Consider the following 24,570-nt stretch of genomic DNA (forward strand, 5'->3'; position numbering starts at 1 on the left):
AGAATAGAAACCTACTTTTGTACTCCAAGAAGTTAGAGGAGAGCATTGTGGTCTTGATTTTATTGTGAGATAGCTCTTACCCATCCTTTCCACATCTCTCTATTTAAACATCTACATAAAAGTAGCCAAAGATGGGCAGAATGAATCAATAGTATACATCTAAAATTGGCAAAAATCTAGGAATCATTCAGGTCAGCCAATTTTGACATTATCTTCCTTCTGCAACACCTGATCCGTTGCACTGTTGATTGAACACCATTGGTTATTGAATGCTCACTATCTCACAAGGACAGCTATACTTTTTAGAATCTTTTTACTTTCAGTCCAAATATATTTTCCTTTACATTGTATGTATTTGTTGATTATAAAATTGATCTATAAAGAGACAAAAAATAGTTTATTTCAAATATTTGCTCATGATCCCTTAAATATTTTTTTCTTTCTATATGTGTACCACTAATTAAAGATTAAAAATGGTCAATATATGCTATAAAAAATTCCTAAGGAAGCCACTAAAACATGATTAAAATAAATAAGCAAGTTCAACAAGGTGGTAGGATATAAGATCAATATGCAAAAAAATCAGTTGTATTTCTATATAGTAACAGTGAACATTCTAAAAATTAAAAAGAGAAAACACTACCATTTATAATATCTTTCTCTTTTTTTACCATTTATAATATCTTAACAAAATTTTAAATACTGAAGATAAGTATAGAAAAGAAGGGAAAATTTTGTACACTGAAAATTACAAGAGATAGTTGAAATAAATGAAAGAATACCTGAATATGACTATGTAGTCTTTTGACATGTCAGTTTCATGGATCAGAAGGCTTAATGCTGTTGAGATGACACTATACTCCAAACTGACCTACAGATTCAACACAATCACAACCAAATTGTTAGCTGGATTTTTACAGAAATTGACAAGCTGATCCCAAAATTTATTTAGAAATGCAAGGGAATATAGTCAAAACAATAATGAAAAAGAAAAAAAAATTGGAAGACTCATACTTTCTGATTTAAAAATGTACACTATATGCTGCGGTAATCAAGATAGTGTGGTATTGGCATAAGGATAGACCTATAAATCAATAGAATAACATTGGGAACCCATAAATAACCCTTTCCATTTATGGTTAATTGATTTTCAACAAGAGTGCCAAGACAATTGAATGGGGGAAAAGAATAATCTTTTTAACAAACAGTGTTGTTATAAATGGTTATCCACAGACAAAAGAATGAAGTTACATTCCCACCTTATACCACACACACAAAAAAATTCACTCAAAATGGACCATAGACCTACACATAACATTTTAAAGTATAAAAGTTTTAGAAGAAAATATATAGTCAAATCTTTGTCACCTTATATTAGGCAATGGTTTCTTAAATGTGAGTCCAAAAGTATGTGTAAAACAAGCAAAAATAGGCTTACTGGACATCATCAAAATTATAACCTTTTGTGCTACAAGTGATATCATTAAGAGAAGGAAAAGACACTTATTCAATGGAAGAAAATATTTACAAATCATATAGCTAATAATAAACTTATATCCAGAGTACTTAAAGAACTCTTACAATTTAGTCCTAAAAGCACAAATAATCTGATTTCAAAAATGGGAAAAGGATATGAATGCCCATTTCTCCAAAGAAGTTATATAAATGGCCAAAAAGCACATGAAAGATGTTTATAAGCCATTAGGCAAATGTAAATCAAAACCAGAGTGAGATATCACTTCACACCCACTAAAATGGCTATTGCCAAAAATATGGATAACAACAAACATTAGAGAGAATGAAGAGTAATTAGAACCCTCATATATTGCTTATGGGAGTGTATATTGGTGCACCTGCTTTGAAGAACAGTTTAGCAAATCCTTCAAATCTTAACCATGAAATTAAAATATGACTTATAATTCTGTTCCTAGATGGGTATCCAAGAAATACAAACATATGTCTACACAAGAACTTGTCCATGAATGATGATAGTGGCATTATTTGTAATGGCTAAAAAGTAAAACAACTCAATGTCCAAAAACTGACAAATAGATAAATAAAATGTAATATAGCCATATGATGACGTATTGCATGGCCATAAGAAGGAATGGGGATATTTGTACATCAACATTCAAAGTAGTGATATTCATTATAGACAAAAGGGTGGAAACAACTCAAATGTCCATCAAGAGAAGAATGAATAAAAAAATATGGTATATATATATATATATATATATATATATATATATATATATATATATATTCAATGGAATATTTTCAGTCTTAAAAAGGAATAAAATCCTGACACATACTGCAACACGGATGGATCTTGAAAACATTATGCTAAGTGAAATAAGCCAGACACAAATGACCACATAATGTATGATTCCATTTATGTGAATTGTTCAGAATAGCTAACTCTATGGAGACAGAAGTAGATTAATGTTTCTCTGGAGAAGTTGAGAGGGAAATGGGGAGTGGCTAATGATGGGTATGGATTTTCTTATTGTAGCAATAATGCAAATATTCCCAGGTTTGACACTGGAGATGTACAACTCTGAATGTATCAAAAATCACTGAATTTATACTTTGAACGTGTGAATTTTATAGAATGTGAATTATATCTCCATAAAGCCATTTAAAAATTTATTAAAAACAAACAATGTGGCAAGACCAAGAACAGATCTTTGGGTAGGCTAAATATAGAAAAGGAGTATCTCCATTACCCTGCATGATTCCTTTGCAGTATATACCATATTTTGTAATTATTGTGCTTCTTTTCATGTAATTGCCTGTCTTTTTCATAGCCTCCGAATTTCTTGAGAGTAACGGTTACTCCTATCCTGTTTAGCATTATATTCTTAGCACAAAATACAGTGCCTGGCACTCACAGATATCTAATAAAGATTTGTTATTGCTGGTAAGCCAACTGAAACTTACTTCTAAGCTGAAAGTAATCCGTTGAATAAGTCAGACCGTAACGTTTTCCAAATGGTTAAGAATCCAATTTACCAATCCAAGTTTTTCTGTGTTGCTCATGAAAATATCTTGAGAGGCCACATCAACAGCCATGCAGAAATCTAATTATTTCCTATCTGCAGTATTGCACTGCAACATTAATAAAGTGGAATGAGCTGAGTTGGCATCACATTCTCAATGAGCCTGAAACAACGTAAGAATTTCACATAATGGGAAGGAATTTATTAAGAGTTCAATAGACTAAGAGTGCATCAGAAAAAAAATGTTCACATAATTCCTATGCCAATAATTCCCATAGCATCCTATGCCAATAATTCCCATAGCACTGGCATCTTAATAATGATAGTATTATCATTTTTAAAAATATTTATTTATTTATTTATTTATTTATTTATGGGAGAGAGCATGTGTAAGCAGGGGCAGGGCAGAGGGAGAGAGAGAATTTAAAGCTACTGAGTGTAGAGCCCGATGTGGAGCTTCATCTGAGGACCCTGAGACCATGACCTGAGCTGAAACCAAGAGTCAGACACTTAACTAACTGAGCCACCCAGGTGCTGCAATGATAATATTCTCTTAAATGTATATAATATTCTTCTGTTTACAAGGACCTTTCACATGTATGTTCATTTGGTCAATAGTCAAGGGAATATAAGTCCATCTAGAAATCTAGACAACAGCTTTTGGCTCTCCTGCTAATAAAGATTCTAAAGATTCTTATCATTGTGTATAAAAAAAGGACAATGCTATCTAATGTCAGTAAAAGAACCTGTAATAACTGTCTATTTTTAAAACTTCTCAGGGATACTATAGACTCTGGAGGGAAATTCCATGCTTTGTTCATCCAGAAACATCCTCTTTGTTGTCTTATACTTAAATGGCTTCTGTGTATGGAATCCTTTGTGTATAGATCATCTAAATTTGATAATCCTCTCTCAAAGTATTTTTTAGGACCCATGTCCTACTCACCATCCTCTGCTGCAAGGATATCTCCAGGTGGTTCCCCCATTACGTCCTATATCCCATGTTTGTTTGACTCACCATTATGGTGGCTCCAGCCTCATGGAAGCAGAACTTCTGATCTTGTGTGGCCCTTCTCTGAAGCCATTTAGCCATCCATGGAATGGTGTCAAATGATTTATCTTTAGCCAAGTCAGTCATTTAAATTTTCTCCTTATATTTAATATTAATATTGAGAGAGAATTGGAGCATATTTTTGTCTCTTAATGAGAAGAAATTTTTATTTTCTGCTTTAGAGACTTCTTGATAACTCCATTTTCAGGCATGTCATTGCTTTTACAATTGGTACAAATATTGCAATATTGCTACTTGGAATAAATAAGTTCATGAAATAAATAAGTTCGTTAATTGACCTCAACTCTTAAGGGTGACAGACAAAATGTTGCTTATTCTCAGCATCACTTGATTGACTTGGTAAATGTTTCTTATGCCTTAACAGGTATAGATGTATTTGTAAGATCCCACAGAAACCTCCACATTGTCTTAAACCAATAGGGTTTAGTAAATTATTCACTTCTATCTAAATAAAAGTTCAAGATCTATAGTTGAAACAGACTTCATACTGGTTCCCTCATAATTATTTCAGAAACAAATACTGAATTAAACAAGTGCTTTGAATTTCTTGGGAAGTAAAGGTAGGGGTCAGAATCAAATCTCTTCTCCAGTGTGATGTTTAGATGGTCATGACATGACTCGTGTTTGGGTCAAAAGAGGTAAGAAGAGTTAGAAAGATTTCTTCTCGATCTTTATACTGTTTAAAAGCACTATAAAAGCCTTTATACTGCCTAAGCACTATAAAAAATACAGCTTTAATTTAACCTAGATCTTCTCCACACAACAGTCAAGTTTCCCCTCATTCCTCTTGCTGAATGACTATGGTATGAACAGGAATTAAAGAAAGTTCTTGCTGAACAGAATTATTGGTTGGATAACATTTGTTGTTAAAAAATTCAACAAAGCAATGTTCTTTGCATCATTTCTACAGATTTAAAAATTGCTTCATTTACAGAGTGTTTCTTTCTTTACATGGTATTTGAATATACTAGCCTTCTAATATTCTATTTCTGTGTCATGGTATTAATATCTCTTTATTTCTAGAGAGAATGTTACCAAGGATAAAATTATTTTAAATTGTTCTGTGACCTCCAAGTATTAAAAGGGATCTGGCGATTTTAGTGTTTGCTTTTGGTATATTGCTATTTTTTCCCACTGAATTGGTTATTATATAGTACTTGGGACATTTTCACTATTTTCTTTCATAATAAATAAAATAATAGCATAAGCTGTAGGAATGAACCCTAGATTTGCATCAGAAAGGCAGACCTTGAATTGTACCTCTGGCACTTACTAATTATGTGGAATTGAAAGATCCACTTCAATTCTCTGTGTTCTGGTTTCTTTATCCAGAGAACGGAAATAGTCCACAGGCCCTGTATAAAAGAGAGGGGTGTTATTGGAACTCAAATGCAGTAATGAAAATTGAAAGTCTGGAAACTAGAAAATACAAACAAATATTATAAGACTTTATTATTGTGATTTATTTATTACCTTTCAGAGATTCATTTTTCAGTTAGTTATTTGGAACTCAGAAGATATTATTCGCTATGCAGGGAGATTTTCAAATTTCCTCAGGTGGGGGAGCATCTAGAAGGCATGGTAATTTTGCAAAACATCATGACATACTGACATTTATCTCCATTGTAGGATTTAGTGACATTCAACTAGTGAGAAATATAGTTAAGTATATGTATGTAATTTCAAATCACAAGCAAGAGCACATGTATCCATGAAAATAATTTTTCCATTTAAATATCATGTGTCCTTTGTCCAATCATCACTGATGTCTTGTCATTTGCTACAATTAATTATAGATCAGAATGGTTGGCAAAGATTTAAGACAAATTTTAAAATTTTTTAAATTTAAAATGGAGAAGTATTAATGGAAAAATTTTAAATAGAGAATATATTCCAAGAATATGGATTCTACTCTGCCTCCCCTCCCGCTCCCCCCTTGCCCCATCTCTTCACACCACTATACCTGAGAGAGAACTAAATTGTGAATCATCAGTATGTGGGAGAACAGATTGAAAATTATCATAAAGGGTGATTCTGAACGCAGGTCAGCTAGTCTGTTTAATCCATAACACAGCTGTTCTAACAGTAGTAACAGTACAGGTCATTTATAAACCTAGTGTTTTTAGATTTGAAAATGCTGTTTTTTGAAATGATGAAGAAGGTAAATTCTAATCATCTTTATGGGGGCTTTTAGGATTAAAGAAAAGCAGCTTATAAAGTTTTTCCTTACATAATAATGAAAAACACTGAGACTGAAGGCCCCAGGAAAGCTTCTATTGTTGCTCCTGTTAAAAAAGAAGTATTTTTATTATTTCAGTGAAGACTTGGTGAATGTGAAAACTACAGTTTCTCTTCCCTTTTTGCCTACTACCTCATCTAACTGTTAAAAAATGTGTAGTATTGCCTGAAACCTGTTGACCATTTGGGTAAATAATTCACTGAAATAGAAGAATCAGACTCAAAAACATGGCCAAGAGTTAGAACAATCTAATAATCTAGCTTCTGTGCTCTATTGACACCTACCAATTAATTACTAAATCATGAAAGTGAGAAGTCAAAACGGTTTTCCTGGGACTGTTTCAGTTTCCACGGCTTATGCATGAATTTTTCATCAAGCTCTATTTTTTCCTTATGATGCACACATCCATCGTGGCACAGACCATTTAATGTAAAGTTTATAAAACTTGGTGTCAGTAGACTGAATTCTGATCCCAGGACTGCCCACCAGATAAGTAAGTCCACTTCTGTGAACATTGATTTCCTTGTTTTTAGAATAAAAGGATGAGATTTAGGGACTCTATCATACTGAGCCAGATCTATGCTCCATCTTAGATAAGTACTGGGGCCCTGAGCATGAGACAGTTTAGCTCTCTTTCTATCTATTGTTCTTAAAGGCGAGGCACATTGAAACATCCCATCTTCCCTAAATAATCTGCAATCCATGTGTCATTCATGAATTTCTCTAATCATAGAGGATACTAGGCATCTGTGTCTCTAGTGTGAAATCATCAATTACACTGGTAATGTTGAATGTGCCAAAAAACAAAAAACAAAAAACCCTGCTCTCATCGGATGGTGCTGAAAAGAGGGAGAACAAAGGTTGTAACCTAATCATGGGCAAATGTAGTCACGGGGACCCGTGCAGATGAAGTATAGGGGGTGTTGTGTATTGTCCTCTCCCCCATAAACTTATTTAGGAGCTGTCAGGAGAGAGACTGGCTCCTGTAATTTTCTGCAGATGGAAACAGAAGGAAATGAAGAAAAGTAGATTTTACAATGAGAATGATATGGTGAGAAGCTAAGTGTTAAAGCAAAGTGTTAAAGTGGTGAATTATTGCTTGGAATTCCTTATGCGCTCTCTGTATTAGAATTATATATCCGTGCCCTTTGCCATGCAACGACTCGCTACTATGGTTGGAATCTATTTTCCCACCCAGTGATGTTGGGTTGGATTTTGTGGCTGACTTTAGCTAACAGGGTGTGAGTGGAGGTGACAGTGCCAGCTCCAGGTTGAGTCTGTGATTTGTCACAAGAATATACCCCTCATTGTCACTGGTCCAAGGAGAATGGAGAGTGGTGTGTAGATGTGAACCCCACCTCTAGTTTTTGATCAAACCCAAATGACTTAAAAGGCCAATGCAAAGCTGTATCAACCATCTCAAGGATTACTGAGCAAGGAAAATAAATTCTTAAGGTCTGTAAGCACTGCATTTTAGGGTGGTTCAGCTTTATTGTGGCCAGAGCTGACCAAAGCACTTAGAAAATGTTTAATTGTGTTAGAAGATGAAATTTGTAATCAATAAATTAATAAGTCTAGTCACCCTCCCTTTCTTTCTTCCTCCCTGTCTCCCTGAGCTCTTTCCTTTTCTGTTCATTCCTCCTTTCTCTCTCCTTTCTTTTCTTCTGCAGATATTTATTAAAAGTCAACTAAAGGTTCAAAATTGTGCTGGAATGAGGAGGAAGGCTGATACAACCTCTGCCCTTGTGAAACCTGACAGGTATGATATGCGTTATGAAGGAAAGCGATGTGATAGAGAGTATGGAACTCAGAAGCCTGCATGAAGATTCTGAAACAGGCGAAATTAGGTCTTAAAAACCAAATGAGGGCAGCTCGGGTGGCTCAGCAGTTTAGCACCTGCCTTCAGTCCAGGGCGTGATCCTGGAGACCCAGGATCAAGTCCCACGTCAGGCTCCCTGCATGGAGCCTGCTTCTCCCTCTGCCTGGGTCTCTGCCTATCTCTGTGTCTCTCATGAATAAATAAATAAAATCTTTAAAAAAAAATCGGGGCGCCTGGGTGGCTCAGGTGTTTAGGCATCTGCCTTCAGCTTAGGTCATGATCCCAGGATCCAGCTAGGACTTGACATGCTGCTCCCTGCTCAGTGGGGCGGTCTGCTCCTCCCTCTCCTCTGCCCCTCCCCCAGTGTGTGCTCTCTCCTCTCTCACTCTCTCTCTTTCTAATGAATAAATTTAAAAAAAAATTTAAGATTTTATTTAACTATTCATGAGAGACACAGAGAGAGAGAGGCAGAGAAGCAGGCTCCCTGAGGTAAGGCCAATGTGGGACTCAATTCCAGGACCCCGGGATCACACACTGAGCCAAAAGCAGACACTCAACCACCGAGCCACCCAGGCGTCCCGTGAATAAACAAAATCTTAAAAAAAAAAAAAAGAAAGAAAAAGAACTTTATCATCATTCGCAACAATAAAAGTAGTGCATGGCAAAAGGCAGAGATTTAGAAGGAATGTGTAGTGACAGACACATAGAAGTAGGCAGCTTTGTGGGTGGAGGTAGGCATTTTGGACTGTTTCCATAGAAGATTTGGAATCCACTGGAGAATTTGAAGCCCAATGTGCTTCAGTTTAGGAGTTTTAGAAAGATCCGCTGGCCTTAGAGCACAGAACCGATTTGAAGAAGGAGAGAATGGGCTCAGAGGGTTGTAGGCTTTTAGTGGAGGGAAGTGTCCTTGGCTTAATACAACTTAAATAGTTATAATTACATAAACAGTGAGATTGATTGATTTAATTCAAAAGGGTAGTATAACTCTCGGGAGGATCGAAGATGGTAGGAGGATTTGTAAAAGAATTAAAATCTCATTAAAAGTTTAATTTCAATACAATTAACATACATTGTTATATTAGTTTCAGGTGTACAACATAATGATTCAATAATTCTTTACCTAATCATCATCATGATAAGTGTACTCTTTAATTCCCATCACCTATTTCACCTGTACCCCCACCCATTTCTCCTCTAGTAACCATCAGTTTTCTTGCTATTGTTAAGAGTTTGGTTATGGTTTCTTTTTTTCTTTGCTCATTTGTTTTGTTTATTAAGTTCCACATATGAGTGAAATCACATGGCATCTGTCTGACTGACTTATTTCACTGAGCAGAATAGCCTCATATTATGAGAGGTTAGACGAGATGGATGAGATTCATCTATGTTGTTGCAAATGGCAAAATTTCACCCTTCTTTGTGGCTAAGTAATATATATCACTTCTTTATCCATTCATCTAATGAGAGACGCTTGGACTGATTCCATAATTTGACTATTGTAAATAATGCTGCAATAAACAGAGAGGTGCAAACATCCCTCTGAATTTATGTTTTCACATTTTGGGGTAAATACCCAGTAGTGGGATTCCTGGATCATCTGGTAATTCTATTTTTAATTTTTGAGGAAACTCCATACTGTTTTCCACAGTGACAGCACCCGTTTGCGTTCCCACCAAGAGTGCACGACACTTTCCCCCACATCCTCACCAATACTTGTTGTTTCTTGTGTTTTTGATTTTAGCCATTCTGACAGGTGTGAGGGTGATATCTCATTGAGGTTTGACTTGTATTTCCCTGATGATGGGTGATGCGGAGCATCTGTTCAGGTGCCTGTTGGCCATCTGGATGTCTTCTTTGGAGAAATGTCTGTTCATGTCTTCTGCCCATTTAATAAGGTCTTTACACCTCTTGGATACTAACCCTTTATCAATATGCCATTTGGAAATATATTCTCCCATTCAGTAGGTTTTCTCTTAGTTGTGTTGATTATTTCCTTTGCCACGCAGAAGCTTTGTATTTTGATGTAGTCCCAGTGGCTTATTTTTGCTTCTGTTTCCCTTGCCTCAGGGGAGATATCCAGAAAAATGTTGCTATGGCCAATGTCAGAAATCACTGCCTGGGCTCTCTTCTAGGATTTTTATGGTTTCAGGGCTCTCATTTAGGTCCTTATTCCATTTTGAGTTTGTTTTTGTGTATGGGGTAACAAAGTGGTCCAGTTCCATTCTTTGGCATGTTGCTGTCCTGTTTTCCCAACACCATTTGTTGAAGAGACCTTCTTTTTCCCATTGGATATTCTTTCCTGCTTTGTCAAAGGTTAATTGACCATTTAATTGTGGGTTTATTTCTGGATTTTCTCTTCTGTTCCATTGATCTCTGTGTCCATTTTTGTGTCAGTTCCCTACTGTTTTGATGACCACAGCTTTGTAGCATATCTTGAAATCTGAGATTGTGATGCCTTCAGTTTTGTTCTTCCTTTTCAGGATTGCTTTGGCTATTCGGGATTGTTTGTGGTCCTGTACAAATTTTAGAATTGTTTGTTCTAGTTCTGTGAAAAATGCTGTTGGTATCTTGATAGGGATTGCGCTGAATATGGAAATTTGGAAATTCCATTGGGTAGTATGGACATTTTAAGATTTCTTCTTCCAGTCCATGAGCATGGAGTATCTTTCCATTCATTTGTATTGTTTTCTACTTCTTTCCTCAGTGCTTCGTAGTTTTCAGAGTTCAGGTCTTTCACTTTCTTGGTTAAGTTCATTTCTAGTTGTTTTGTTATTTTTGGTGCAACTGTAAATGGGACAGTTTTCTTAATTTCTCTTTCTGCTACCTCATTATTAGTGTATGGAGATGCGACACATTTTTGTATATTGATTTTGTATCCTGTGACCTTACTGAATTCAGGTATCAGTTTTAATAGGTTTTGGTAGAGTCTTTAGGGTTTTCTGCAGATAGTATCATGTCATCTGAAAATGTAACGGTTTTACTTCTTCCATACCAATCTGGCTGCCTTGTATTTCTTGTTCTTGTTTGATTGCTGTGGCTAGGACTTCCAGTACTATGTTGGATAAAAGTGGTGAGAGTGGACATCCTTGTTTTATTCCTGGTCTTAAAGGAAAAGCTTTCAGTTTTTCACCAGTGAGTATGATGTTAGCTATAGGTTTTACTTTTTTTAAAAGACTAAAAAAAATTTATTTGAGATAGGGTGAGAGAGAGTGAGTACATGCAGAGGAGGAGCAGAGGGAGAGGAAAAGTAAGTTCTGCACTGAGCAGAGAGCCTGATGTGGGGGCTTAATCCCAGGACCCTGGGATCATGACTTGAGCCAAAGGTAGACACTTAATGACTAAGCCACATAGGTGCCCCAGGTTTTTCGTATAAGGCCTTTATTATCTTGAAACCTGTTCCCTTTATACCTATTTTGTTGAGTGTTTTTTTTTTCTTAAGATTTTATTTATTTATTTATTCATGAGAGACACACACAGAGAGAGAAGCAGAGACACAGGCAGTGGGAGAAGCAGGCTCCATGTAGGGAGCCCGATGTGGGACTCGATTTTGGGACTCCAGGATCACGCCCTGAGCCAAAGGCAGGCGCTAAATCACTGAGCCACCCAGGGATCCCCTTGTTGAGTCTTTTTATCATGAATAAAGGTTGTACTTTTTCAAATGCTCTTCCTGCATCTATTGAAATCATCATATGGTGTTTATGGTTTTTATCCTTCTTGGTTTTTTGTTTGTTTATTTGCTTGTTTATGAAGGATACTTTTTTTTAGTCATAAACCTGGCAATATTTGACTTCTGAAATTATGTGCATGTATTACTTTTGTTTTAAAACATACATTAAAAAAGACAAAAGCAATTATCTGATAGGCACAACATCCTTTAAATGAAATATTCTGGTTAAGCACAAATTTGTAACTGAAATACTCTGACAACAGTGTGTTTTAACTATTAGTTACTTCAGTAAAGGAATCAGTTTCTATTGCAGAAGACAAACATGACAACCAGGGTCACCAATGTAATAGGAATCTCCCTTAAAAAGCTAGAAACCAGTTGCTGTTAACCAAATATTGGAGCTCACACATCTCCCTTGGCCAGATCCAATTTCCTCTTCCTTTACCCACATACTTGGGAATCTAGTCCAACTGTTCCCTCACTGCCACAATCACGTCTCTACATGGGTCCCACCACTGCCCCACTGTTGCTATGACACATGGAAAGCTTCCCCAGCTTCCTGTCTCCCTGCTGTCTCTGAATTTAAAAAGCAAACTCTTTTTGGGAAAAGCTATTGGTGTTTTGGGCTCTTTATATCTTCCTTCTACAGGGAGTCAGGGAAATGACTGAGGTATAAGCGTCTCACAGGGGCATTTCTCACACAACTTGTCTTGCTGTTCATTAAACAGTAACAGAACTAGGCTTGTTCTTCTACCATTTCCTAGGTTCAATTCTGAGAAAGTCCTAATCTGTGTGCCCTGCAAACCCTTGAGCAAACCTACATCATTCTCTGTTTCATTGTGAAACAAATGAACTCTTATCATTCAACACACCCTCTTATTCATGCGGTTCCAAGTGCACTAGTCTTCTGACTGTCACTAGAACGCATCAAATACTCTCACATCTTAGGGTCCTTTCTACCCGGATTGCTCCTCTCATGAGTAGCCATATGATGCAATGCCTCACTTACTTCAGATCTTTCCTGAAGAAAGATCACCATCACCTTGTCAACGAAGCTCTTTTTGACCACTCTATTAAAAATTACAGCCTTCTCTGAACGCTTCCTCTACCGCACCCTGCCTAACATGTCTCCATACCACTTACTGACATTTAAAATACTTTACATATTTGTTTATTGCCTGTGTTTCCCTTCCAGAAGGAAAAATCATAATAACAGGAAATTCTGCCTGTTTTGTATCCCCGTGTCTAGAGCAGCTTCTAGCATGTGTCCTTAGTAAATATTTTTGAATAATAAAGTATTAGTTAATAATGCATGTTAGGGGCACCTGGGTGGCTCAGTGGTTGAACATCTGCCTTTGGCACAGGGCGTGATCCTGGAGTCCCGGGATCGAGTTCCGGTCAGTCTCCCTGCATGGAGCCTGCTTCTCCCTCTGCCTGTGTCTCTGCCTCTCTCTCTGTTGTCTCTCATGAATAAATATATATAATTTTAAAAAACATATCTTAAACTCTGTCCAGTGAATAGTACAACTTTTTAAGTACTTTCCAGTAACCAAATACTTTAGGTAAATTCAAAATATTAGTATTTTTAATGTTAGGTCTAAATATTGGATACTGTAAGAGGAAAAATGCTTATACTTATTTTCTAATATAGTAGTGGGTGCTCAATAAATATTTATTGGATGACACTATAAAAGGCAAAGAACATATTTCAATATAAAAATATAAACTTAAGTCGTCCCCAAAAGATTTATACTTCATTATAATCAATGAATTTTAGAAGAGGAACAGGAAGATGTGTGAGGATTGATAGGAAGGAGTAACTTAGTCAGTTTTGTGTTTTACAAAGAACCGTTCTTTGTGGAAGTGGGAAAGATGGATAGGGAAGGCTGTCTACACTAAGCAAGCCAATTGGGTGATTGTCATGGTCCAGGTGGAAGATGATGGGGATCTGAACTGAAACATTGATAGTGAGGTAGAGAGGAGGGTGTAGAGACCTAAATATTCATCATGTCAAATCCTTGTTTGACGTTCCTGGTGGGATTGTAAAATGATACAGCAACTTTGGAAAACTTTGACAGTTCCTTAAAATTGTTAAGCATAGAGTTGGTATATGATCCAGAAATTCCACTCCGAGGCATCTACCCAACAGAATTGAAAGCACATGTTCATACAAAAACTGGTACATGAATGTTATTCATAGTAGCTCCAAAGCAGAAACAACTCAAATGTCCATCAACAGATGAACAAATAAACAGACTGTGGAATATTCAAACAGTGGAATATTATTTGGCATAAAAAGGAATGAAGTACTGATACATACTACAATGTGGATGAACTTTGAATACATTACATTAAGTAGAAGAAGCCAACCACCAAAGACCACTCATTGTGTGATTCCATTTATATTGAATATACAGAACAGGCAAATCCAGAGAGAGAGAAAATGGATTAAAGGCACTGGGGAGAGGATGCAGGGAGAGTAACTGCTAATGGGTATGGAGTTTCCTTTTGGGGTAATAAAAATGTTCTGGAATTAGAGTGTGGAAATGGTTGTGCAATTCTATGAATATAGTTTTTAAATTACTGACTTGTACACTTTAAAAGGATAATTTTTATGCTATGTAAATTATATCTCAATAAAGCTGTTATTTAAAAAAATATTCAGCAAGTAAAATGGACAGTCTTTGGTGACATATCGAATGTGGAGGATGAAGGTAAAGGTTAGAGCAGAAGGACTTGGAGCCTCTCAGTTTGTATAAGCGATGAGGAGCGATGAGGATATTTTTCCCAAAGTAACTTTAGAATAAAAAAGGGGGCTGGGGGGGAGATGCCAAGAAACAGATATGGAGCTGGGCAAAGAATGCCCAGCAAAAATAAATCTACGAATGGAGTGAACAGTGAATTCTTTGTTTTATTAAAATAATTTTAAAAATCATCTTAGAAGACATGATGGAAAGTGTACACTGCTCTTTAAAAATATAATCAAATGAAGCCAAAGTTGATTAAAACAGCAAGTATAAATCGACTGTCCAAGAAATATAAAGACAGAAGTGTCAAACAAAAATGTCATTTGGAAGGAATAGGTTTGAAATGACACAACTTCAGCATGAAGAATTATTTTGTTCCGTGAAACTCAGTTTATATTGTACCACATTCCACTGAATAAATAGTATGGCCAAAATTGAAAAAGAAGTTAAAATAGAATCTGATCTTTAAAGATTCTATGGGTTAGAGGACTAGAAGAAACATTCTCAGACACAAACATGCAGATCTTATATATTTGGTGCCAATGCTATCAACTTTAAAAGCTGACCAGAGCATGAATTTTTCAAGTAAACCTAACTTCAAGCTACATAGTTGCCATTATTGGCTGTTCCTGAGTCAGCTCACTGCTGTTTGCACCTGTGCAGGGATGGGGCAAATGGATTGGAGCTTGGCCTGTCCCCAGTCCCAGACTCTGAGGCCGAGCTGTACTTTCCAGGACTCTTCCATGTTCACATAGTGTCCTTTAGCTACTAGTACCACTCCTCGATTCCTTGTAGTATACGGACAGTTCAGGTTAGATGACGCTGGAGCTGATATTCCTATTTTTATGGAAGAAACTGTGCCCCTTGCAATCAAATGCGTTCCTCCATGTACTACAATCCAATCCAAAAACATTATGGAAGAACCACATGACCTCAAACCATCACTCTGCACTGAAGATCTATCTTAAAGGAGAACACAGGCAGAAACCCCTTTAACCTCAGCCGTAGCAACTTCTTACTAGACATGCCACTAGAGGCAAGGGAAACAAGCAAAAATTGGAGGACCTCATCAAGATAAAAACCTACGTAGCAAAGGAAATAACCAACAAAATTAAAAGGCAGCCTACTGAGTGAGAGAAGATGTTTCCAAATGACTTATCTGATAAAAGGTTAGTATCCAAAATCTACAAAGAACTTATCAAATTCAATACCCAAAAAATAAGTAACCCAGTTAAGAAATGGGCAGAAGACATGAAAAGACATTTTTCCAAAAAAGACATCCAGATGGCTAACAGATACATAAAAAGATGCTCAACATCACTCGTCGGCAGAGAAATACAAACCCAAAGCACAATGAGACACATCTTACGTCTGTCAAGATGGCTATAATTAACAAAAGAAACAACAGGTGTCGGCGAGGATGTGGAGAAAGGGGAACCCGCCTGCACTGCTGGTGGGAATCCTTCTGGAGAACAGTAGGGAGGTTCCTCAAAATGTTAGAAATAGAACTATGTTCCAACATAGTTCATATGTTGCACTACTAGGTATTTCCCCAAAGAATAAAATACAGATTCAAGGGGGCACATGCACCCCGATGTTTACAGCAGCATTATCAACAGTAGCCAAACTATGGACAGAACTCAGATGTCCATCCACTGATGAATGGATAAAGAAGATGTGGTATGTGCACACACACACACACACACAAACACACACACACAGAGGAATACTACTCAGCCATCGAAAAGAATGAAATCTTGCTGTTTGCAATGACATGGAACTAGAGTGTTTCATGCTAAGTGAAATAAGTTAGTTGGAGAAAGACAAATACCATGTGATCTCACTCATGTGTAGAATTTAAAAAAGAAAACAGATGAACGTAGGGAAAGGAGAAAAGAAAAAAAAAGGGAGAGGGAAACAAGCCAAAAAAGACTCTTAACAATAGAGCATAAACTGAGGGGTGATGGAGGGAGGTGGGTGGGGGATGGGGGATGGGCATTGAGGAGGGCACTGGTTATGATGAGCACGGGGTAAGTGATCAATCACTGAATCTATTCCAGAAACCAATATAGCGCTGTATGCTAACTACCTAAAGTTTAAATTAAAAAAGCAATATTAACAGTTATCATTGCTTACATATCTACCACATGCCAAACAGTACATAAACTGAAGCTCAGTCACTCAACTTGTACAAGCCACATGGCTGGTGAGAAGTAGAATCAGAGTTGAACGCAGGGGTACCCATGCCAAAATCATACTCTTAAGTGCATCGTGATATTGCTCCACTGGAAATCCCCTTCGGTGATAACAAACATCTTGGTTTCCCCAGTACATTTTTGCTGGACCAATATCCCAGAACAGGGCTGTCATTCTACTCAAAAACCTGTGTTCTACACTTCCCAGAAACACAGCATTTGTCCCACCACCCGTTAATACTGTTGCCTTTAAGCACCGTAGCATCTGAACCAGTTAAGCAGAATCCCATCCTCAGATAGATTGCATTCACCTTTTGAGAAATAGTCTCCTTTTCTTTCCAAGTTGTCCTTTGGCAACCCAGCCTTGCATTTCTAACACCCTTGATGTCTGGTAAACTGTTGGTAGAGCCAAGTTGACATTTCATTTAGGGCTGATTTTATTCAGAAGCGTTTGAACTCGACTTTGAGACTTTGGAGACATGAAACACAAAAAGATAACTTGAAGCAATACCTGATTAACGCTGAATAATTCAGAATTAATCAAAGTGTATTTTAAGCAGGATGCCTAAGCTAACACATTCTGAATATGAGCCATATGATTACTCAGAGAAAATGAGAAGAGGAGTTTTTAAGTTCAGACAGATTTAGAATCAGCATTTTAATTGCGGCAGCACTTCACAGTCTTCTCGTTTCCTTTGTCTGCCACAGATGTATTTCCTCCCAAATCCTTATATTTTAATTTTTTTCTGTGGTAGTACTTATTTTAAGCTGTACTATCATGCAGTTGCTTCTCATTTCTCTACACCAACAGAGAGGTATGAAGCAGCACCGCCCTACTGAGTTAAGGGTGGGACCAGAGGCACAGTGAGTAGCCACTTCTAAGAACAGGAGGTTGTGCAGAGCAAATGCAGCTCCAGAAATGAGAGTTGGAGACTGGGAAAGCAACAAGTTATGTAACCTCATAAAAGCTGGGGCTCAGTGTCTGAAAGATATTACATACAAAGAAGTGACATCCGGCAAGCAATAGTCATAAAATAATTATTTATTTATCAATTTTAATAAAATAATGACCAAGGGAACTAATTCATAATCCATAATAATACTACATGATTTTCCTTTTCTCACATTACTCCTCATTCTGGAATCTTCTTACTGCCTCCTCCTATTCATTCTCAATTCCTTCCCAATCCCCAAAGTGCTTGTCAAGTCGTCCTTGTTCTTTATTTTGTCCCTTGTCCTATCAGTTCTCCAATCTTCTCCTTCTCCCCCCTCTTTTATTTTCCCTGGTTGGCATCGCATGTCTACTGCAGGGAAGAGCTATACTTTTGTGGGGTATGGGGGAGAAGTCCTTACATCATGGGAGCTGCCCGGGTTTGAGATGCCTGGTATCATAATCAGTCAACTTTTCCCTTCGTTGGGCAAGGCTTTGTCCTTGCAGAATCAACAACTCAAGGGCTTCCAATAAAACTTTGAGTGTCCACTGTCCTGTAAACAAATGAGAAGTTCAAGGCCCCTTCACTCACGTGATTGCTTGAATCTGTTGCCCATTCATCTAGTCTGAAGCCAAGTGGGACCTCAAGTGGAAGAGAGATGTAGCTGACCATGTTTAGGGACACCGAAGCCTTCCTGCATTTTCAAGTGACCCAAGTTTGCCAAATCACATCTGCAAAAACTCAGTTATGAGGTGAGGTGAATTGAGATTTAAACCAGAAGTTCCAGTTATGAGCCCATAATCCTCTGATCTATCAAAATATTAAGAAATCCACTTAAACTATTTTGTATATGTTAAAATAACATCATAAAATCTGGATGAGCAGAGCTGGGAACTTACTATGCAGTTATGATCATGCCTCAAGGCAAGTACAGAAAAATCAGTTGTTAAGGAATAGATTAGGTACCCATCTGCTGTGCAATCTTGGGCAGGCAACTTCTCTGAGTTTCAGTTTTTTAACTTTAAGGGATTAGTCTGTTCTCTGCAAATCTTTTCAGCTATTACATTTTATGATTTTAATATACCTGGGTTGTTTTCACCTCTCGTTTTCATCTCATCTCAGGCAAACTTCTAAAGATTTTCTACTTGCTCCTCTGTACATTTTGATCATAAGAGACAAAGAGAATCTAATCTACATGTATTATGGCAGAGAGAAGACCCAGAGGCTACAGTAAGATTAATATTATTATCTCTAGTTACTTTAACAAATATTGTTGATTTCCCTTACTCTTTTCCGGGACTACCTCAAGCTTTTTATACTTCCAATACAATTTCATTGTAAAGAACCTGACATTTTCTAAACATTTGAAGGTCATATTTTCTGTCTGTGTGTGTGACTTGAAGAATTATTTGTGTTTTCATTAGGAGTTCATGCTATTTCGCTGGAAACATTAATAACTACCTTAACTTTGTATGTGCATGAAGCCTCTTTCCAAGGGTCTTGACCCTGTAGTCTGCAGACTGATAGATGGACTGGCTAGGAGCTGAAATTCTAAGAATAAATCTTAGTTAGATTTACAATACAATTATGTAAAACTCAAAAGAGAGAGTTCTAGTGGTACCCACCACAGAGGTCTCCTTACCCCATCTAATTATACCGTATTAATGGATTAATACACTGAGTTACTGAAGCTGCTCTCCTGTCACCTCTTTCCTCCTTCCTTTTTAAAAAAAATATTTCATTTATTCATGAGAGACACACACACACACACACACACACAGAGAGAGAGAGAGAGAGAGAGAGGCAGAGACGCAGGCAGTGGGAGAAGCAGGCTCCATGCAGGGAGCCCAACGTGAGTGAGACTCGATCTCAGGTCTCCAAGATCAGGCCCTGGGCTGAAGGCGGCGCTAAACCACTGAGCCACCTGGGCTGCCCCTTGAGGATGTTTTAAAAGCAGCAAGTTATAACAGACATCCTGCCCAAGAGCCACCCAAGGATAGTCCCCCATAGTTTATTTTCACTTAAAGCTTCTTACTTTACAAACTTATACTTTGCATTTTTTGACAACCTGAAGTCTCTGAATGAGTTTGTTAAAACAAGCTAAATGGGTAAAGTAAGTTCCTGTAAGACAGGCAAGTTGCGTTTAAAATGGAACTCACCCAAATTAATCTTAATTGTTAGAATTTGGAACTGATACCTAGATAATTTTTTCTTCCCTGAAACATGTGCAGGGTAGATGGTGAAAAGTGGGAAATGGAAGATATTGGCTTCTCTGCCATCTTGTTTTTCGCTTCCTTAACATATGGTCTCTAGTAGGGTAGATAGACTGTATTTATTCTTAACCTCCTACTATCTCTTTCACACCTTTTGAAACTAAAGGATCCTCTTGAATTAGTGCATTATTTTAAATTAAATGTCTTAACTTTTTATTGAAAAAGTAATGCATGCTTACCCAAGAAAAATAACATTCATTCCTTCTTCTTTTTTCTTTTTAAAGATTTCATTCATTTATTCATGGGAGACATACAGAGAGAGAGAGAGGTGGAAACACAGGCAGAGGGGGAAGCAGGCTCCATGCAGGGAGCCCGACGCAGGACTCGATCCTGGGTCTCCAGGATCAGACCCTGGGCTGAAGGCGGCGCTAAACTGCTGAGCCACCCGGGCTGCCTTTATTCCTTTTTCACATGTTCATCAAGTACTTATTTTAGGACAGATACTATTCTAAACTCATATATTTGATTCCATTTATTTCTACAGCTACATTGAATTACTAATATCTTATTATCGGTAATTATCATAATAGTATTATTATTTCCATGTTTGCAGATGAGGATATGGAGTCACAGAGAAGCTAGGTGACTTATCAAAGGTTACAGAGGCCCCAGAACACAAGTGTCAACTCCAGAGTTCTATTGTGTACTCTGAAGGGATATCTAGCATCCTACCAAGCAAACGCCACACTGTCAGCAGTGCATATTCACTCACTTTTCATATGGCTTGAGTTTTTCTAATTCCAAACCATCATAGATGAAGTTTGACCCTAACTCCAATCCACCACGTTATAGACAATGGATGAGGACCTTGTGATTCAGCAGGATCATAAGATCTGCTTGAAGATTGTAGGGACTTGTGTGGACAAGAATGCTGTCTGGCTCCCTGGTGAGATTACTTGAGGCTTGTGAGATAAGCACTGGAGCCCCCTACTTTATTTGGCTTTTTTCTAGGAGGTGTGACTGTCATACTTCCAGTGTGTCCAGAGGCCCAGTCTGGGTGCTGTAGGGGAGGCAAGGAAGGTTCCTCATCCATGGAAGACATATGGCTCTTCTTGTGGTATTGCAGTTTCTCCTAGAGTTTTAACTCTATGTTCTAATCATAAAAAGTCTCTGATTCTCAAAACAAGCACATACCCACCCACAGTTTTAGACAAACACAATAAAATTATTGCAGTATTTGGTACATGACCTTATTTTTTATACATCCCCTTTAATAATACAGTTTTGGTGACCTAGATAGTTTCTGGGGCTATTCTCTATCTACTTTAAAGCTTGACTATACCTTTAATTGATTGTGGAATAATAACTCTTTGCTGTGTAAATGTTGGAGGACTGATGGAATGATTTTTCCCAGAGTGCTTCTGAGGAACAGAAAAAATACTGTGTTCTATTTCAACACATCTTCTTTGTACTATTTTTATCGCTGAGATTGAGCAGCAGGCAGATAATGAACTCACTCTTAAAATGATGAAATTCAATCATATATTTTAGATAACGAATTGGTCAGCCTGTAATGTTCAATGGATAACTTAAATGCAGTTTTCTGCAGAAGGAAACCTCTGCTTTTATGAAAGGAGAAAAAATTACTAGTAAAATAGACCTTTTATGCAAGAGCTAAGAAGGCAAAAATATTCATCATTGTTGTGGCATCGTAACATTTCTTGTGAGAAAAAGTAAATTCAGCTAATTGATTGCACTGACAGCACATGCAACATCTACATTTAAATTATTAAACATCACTAATGTTCTAGAATCTTCCCTCACCATCAGAAAAGTCAGGACCAGGCTGCTTTGCAAGGTCTCAGTGATGATTCATCTTAGACCTAATGACAGAGACACAGAAGCAAAAATCTGGTCTCACCGTACTGCTCTAGGTCCTGCTGCTGGAGTGATCCGTCTGGGTTAAGAGTAATACCCGCCATAACAATTCACAGACACTAAAGGCAAATGCCATCCACATTTCCTAGTTGGCAAGAATTTGTGGGAATTTGAAACATTTCAGGTTTAAAACAAGACTCGATGTAATGTCAATATTTAGAATGGGCCACATTACATGGCTGTTGTATAATGCCATACCAGAACAGCCCAACTTGTAGGACTGGCTCTGGATGGCACTGGTCAAGTTCTGTTTTGAGACATTTAAATTCATTTTATTGACCCTTTGGTTAGGATGAGTCAATGCAATTGCTTTCACTTTTCATTTGATCCCTTGGCTTCCAGGGCCAGAGGTTCTCACACATGGGATCTCCAAGTACTTCCCTTGACTTTGATAAGCATCAGGTACTTCAGTGACAGCAGTGGTTAACAGCAAGGGCTCTGGAGTTAGAGGTCCTCAGTTGAATCTCAGCTTTGCCGCTCACTAGCTGTAAGGGCGTGGGGATGAAAAGTAAGCTCAGTGTCTGTTTCCTCACCTGTAAAATGAGAATAATAATAAAACCCACCTCAGAAACCTACATACCTTATTCAGTGCATGTGAAATTCTTGGAATAGTACTGAGCACGTAGAAATTGACCATTTTTTAAACTATCATAATGATTATTATGCACAGAATGAGAGTGGTAATGCCTGCATTGCAATGTCTTTTTGAGCATTAAATGAGATAAAATATGTGAATGTTTAATACTGATGCTGAACATGAGCTATGTATCCAATGGGAGTGATCAATAATAGTTGCCATTGGCTGGGAGCTTACAACACAGCTGGCCTGTGGAAGTACTTTACACATATTCTACCAACAACTCTTTGAGATACTTATGAGTAATATTCCTATTTTATTGAGGAAATAATTGAAGCATAGTGAAGTTAAGTAATTTGATTAAGGTCAGGGAAAAACTGGACATATTCATTAAGATAATGTGAGCTACTTCCTCTCTGGGCTCAGACCTGGTGGGCGGCAACATGGCCGAATGCACCAAGAAGGTCAGAACCGTGGGTAAATAGGGGACCCGTTATGGGGCCTCCCTCAGGAAGATGGTGAAGAAGATTGAGATTAGCTAGCACGCCAAGTACACCTGCTCCTTCTGTGGCAAGACCAAGATGAAAAGGCAAGTAGTGGGCATCTGGCACTGTGGCTCCTTGCATGAAGACTGTGGCTGGTGGCGCCTGGACCTACAACACCACTTCTGCTGTCACAGCAAAGTCAGCCATCAGAAGACTGAAGGAGTTGAAAGACCAGTAGAAGCTCTGCCATTTGGAACATTGCTAGGCTATAATAAATGGGTTAATTTTTATATATATATATATATATATATATATATATATATATATATACACACACACACACACACACACACACACGCACACACACATATATGTATATGAATGATAATGTGAGCTACTATAAAAAATAAGCTCATAGCTCTTAGTAACTGAAAATAGAGTATTTCCCACATAAAATCCAAATGAATGATTGGTAGGAAGTCCTTCTCCACGTAGTGCTCTCAAGATCCAGGTCCTTCTATGTTGTGGTTCTAGAATCTTTCACAAGTGGCCTCCGAGGTCGCTATGATTTCCATCTTGGGGAGGCAGAAGAGGAAAGAATGTGAAGAATTACACAGGTTTTATGGGCAAGACCAGTGTGCATAGTATTTATGTTAATATTCATTATCAAACCTGAGTTATGGCCATACCAGAATGCAAGGGAGGCCAGGATGTAGAATCAAGTTGTGTGTCCTATTTTCAGCCCAGTTTCCATAGAACTGAATCTTTTGACCAACACTACTATCATTTAATTTGAATTAAAAATGCAGTTGATCTGGGCACCTGGATGACTCAGTCTGTTAAACTTGATTTCTGCTCGGGTCATGATCTCAGGGTCCCGAGGTTGAGACCTGAAGTGGGCTCCAAGCCCAGAGTGCTTAAGATTCTCTCTCTCCCTCTGCTCTTCCTCTCTCCCTCTCTAAAAATAATAACATTACAGTTAATCCTTGAACAATGTGAGGGGTAGGGGCTCCGACTCTCTACACAGTCAAAAATCCACATATAACTTTTGACTACGAACAGCCTACTGCTAACCGGAAACCTTACCGATAACATAAATAGTTGTTTAACACATATTTTGCATGTGTATGTATCATATACTATACACAATACTTACAATAACATAAGCTAGAGGAAAGAAAATGTTAATGAGAAAATCACAAGAAAGAGAAAATTCATTTAGAATACTGTAATGGATTTGTCTAAAAAAAATCCACACATAAGTAGACCCATGCAATTCAAATTCATGTTGCTCAAGAGTCAGCTATACTTTCCTGTAGCTGGCATCTTTAATGATTTGTTTCATAAATACTTTATTTATTTGGCTCCTAAAACTACTTAGTATTAGATCAATGTCTTCCATTCACCAAAATTCGCTTTTTGGATCTGCCATCTACCGGGCATTACTATATTTCTCGATTTATATCTACCAAATATTAAGTCAACTAAGTAGACTGCATCCAAAATTTCATTTTAAAAAAACCATTTAACTGAAAAATAGCAAACAGCCAATAGCGACTGAATTTTTTTATTATATATTTTAGAAGCTTGTAAATCCAGCCTATGACATTTAGATTTGCCCAGAATTAGATTGTCCTTCAACTGAAATCACTTCTTTAAAATTGTTTTGGCCCCAGGCTGCCTTAGC

The 24,570-nt window shown here is 37.4% G+C and overlaps 1 pseudogene; it reads left to right on the forward strand.

The window, feature by feature from the left end:
- The first annotated feature begins 22,841 nt into the window (after positions 1-22,841).
- On the forward strand, positions 22,842-23,121 carry LOC112922469 (large ribosomal subunit protein eL43-like; annotated as a pseudogene).
- Positions 23,122-24,570: the final 1,449 nt, after the last annotated feature.

Source organism: Vulpes vulpes, chromosome 16 (genome assembly GCF_048418805.1).
Source record: "Vulpes vulpes isolate BD-2025 chromosome 16, VulVul3, whole genome shotgun sequence".
Lineage (NCBI taxonomy): Eukaryota > Metazoa > Chordata > Mammalia > Carnivora > Canidae > Vulpes > Vulpes vulpes.